This window comes from Psammomys obesus, unplaced genomic scaffold, assembly GCF_907164565.1.
Source record: "Psammomys obesus unplaced genomic scaffold, mPsaObe1.curated_primary_1811, whole genome shotgun sequence".
Classification (NCBI taxonomy): Eukaryota; Metazoa; Chordata; class Mammalia; order Rodentia; family Muridae; genus Psammomys; species Psammomys obesus.
In genome coordinates, this window is record NW_026589833.1 from 308,483 (window position 1) to 311,156 (window position 2,674).

At 32.6% G+C, this 2,674-nt stretch overlaps 1 pseudogene; it reads left to right on the forward strand.

Moving 5' to 3' along the window:
- Positions 1-922: 922 nt before the first annotated feature.
- Positions 923-1,843, forward strand: LOC129675452 (olfactory receptor 4C11-like; annotated as a pseudogene).
- The last annotated feature ends 831 nt before the right edge of the window (positions 1,844-2,674 follow it).

Consider the following 2,674-nt stretch of genomic DNA (forward strand, 5'->3'; position numbering starts at 1 on the left):
GGATGAAATTTCATATTTTGAATATTTCTACACAACAAAAAATTATCTCTTTTAAAATCGGCTCATATGTGTATATTTGATAAATATATTTACTATTTTTGATAACTTTGGTTTTGAGTGTCTACCATTAGAATATACGTGTTATAAGTTAATTAAAATATTATCTAGTATTCAAATAAACATAGGTATATATAAATACTTATATGTGTGTGTCAGAAATCCTTCATAATGAGCATAATATGAATTCCACCAAAATTTCAGTAATGAATTGAAATACCATTGTCTCCCTAAATCTGAAAATTAAGGAAACTTGATTTATTTCCGATGTTGTCTCTTAGTTCCTGAAGATTCACATATGTGTTTCTGATAAAAATTTCTTGAAGTAGTAACACCTATAAAAGTTTAAGACCTGTTAAAGCAAAATAGATTAAATTTGGAAAATTAATTAAGTCATTCTTACTGTGCAGACAGGGCTGTTCTTCAAAGATTTACATTCATTATTTCTCATTTGTCAGTTTCACATATTTAAATAATCACTATCTGAATGTTCAAAATATATAGCATGTCTTCTTGTGTAGCTACAGGGTTCAAACAAAATGAAAGCATATAAACATAGGAAATATTTTTAATGTTTTCAATAAACTAAACATGAGCATATCGTGCATAAAGCAGCACATTCCATTCAGAAAGTTACTACTCCTATTGCATCTCCAAGATTATTGTTTACCTCAAAAATCGGCTCTTAGAGTATTTGAATGTGCTCTCTGTTTAGTAAGTACTAAATTACTATTTTCAGAACAAAATAAGCTGAGAAAATGCCAGGTGATACCTCACTGGAAAGATCTTATGGAACTTCCAGTTTAGCTTGCATTATACTTTCCATTTCTCTTTTTCAGATGATTTCCTCCCATGGACTGACACAATGCAGAAGAACAGCAGTGTCACTGAGTTTATACTGTTAGGGTGACACAGGATCCCCTGAAGCAGAAAGTGGTGTTTATAATCTTCTTAACTTTCTATGTGGGGACTGTGGTAGGGAATACACTTATTATTGTAATGATCAAGTTCAGCCGGACACTTGGGAGTCCCATGTACTTCTTTCTGTTCTACTTGTCCTTTGCTGATTCCTGCTTCTCTACGTCCACAGCCCCAAGACTCACTGTGGATGCCCTCTCTAAAATAACATAATTTCTTACAATGAATCATGACACAAGTCTTTGCTCTCCATTTATTTGGCTGCATGGAGATATTTGTTCTCATTCTCATGGCTGTTGACCGCTACGTTGCCATCTGTAAACCCTTGCTTTACCCAGTCGTCATGAGCCGGCAGGTCTGTGTCATCTTGATTGTTCTTGCCTGGATAGGTTCTTTCATTCATTCCACTGCTCAGATTGTTTTGGCCTTGAGACTGCCCTTCTCTGGGCCCAATTTGATTGACCATTATTGCTGCGACTTGCAGCTCTTGCTGAAACTTGCCTGTATGGACACATATATGATAAATCTGCTGTTAGTGTCTAACAGTGGTGCAATTTGCTCAACCAGTTTTATAATTTTAATTATCTCCTATTTTGTCATCTTATACTCTCTGCGAAACCATAGAGCAGAAGGGAGGAAAAAAGCACTCTCTACCTGCACTTCTCATATAATAGTAGTTATCTTATTCTTTGGGCTCTGCATATTCATATATGCACAGCCACCAACTACTTTTCCCATGGAAAAGATGGTAGCAGTATTTTATACCATTGGAACACCCTTTCTCAACCCAATAATTTATACATTAAGAAATGCAGAAGTAAAAACTGCCATGAAAAGGTTATGGCATGTTAAAATTATGACTGAATAAATTCAGATATCAGATATCATAACTGAACATTGCAGATATAAGATACAGCTGAGTTCTTAATAATCTTGATTAAATTAATAAAAAGATAAAAAATGATAGAAAAAATTACATTTCTCTCTCATTTTCTAAATATAAACTAAGAAATGTTGATTGAGATAATTATGTAGAAAATAAAGTTTAAATCAATTAAACAAAATCAGACACATACTTCACTATTGTCACTAGTCAGGAAAGGCATTTTGAAAAGATTACTGTGTTTTTTTTCTGAAAAACACAAAAGATTCACTTCAATTACCAGAGAAATAAAAAAAAGTATTCAAAATCAAAGTGTCATTTCTATCCATGCTTTATGTAGCTACAGAAGACAAACATTTATTCTATAAAGTAGAACTCATTAGGTATCTATTCAATAAAATATGTGTTTAAGAATTACATATCCTAAAATAATACTCCTAATTAATGGCTCTAAAAAATTACTAGGCATAGTATTTTGTGTCATTATTAAACATAGTGTAGGTTAATCCATAAATTAATGTGTGCATTAATAATCTTTCTACTAAATTCTTCTTTCTAGGCAGGCAGTCACCAACTTTTAAAAGTTGCCACACCTTTGCACAAAAGACTAGTGTATTCGATTTCTGGGGTTTTTTTGTTTTGTTTTGTTTTGTTTTGTTTTTGGTTGTTTAGTTGGTTAGTTTGCTCATTTGTTTTCTGGTAATATCCTAGTAACTTCTCTCAAATCTTGTGCCTGCACCTTCCCTACCCTAAGTTTAAATTTGACAATGTTTCCTGGAAACTACACTGCAGCCATATACAAACATACACATTTGA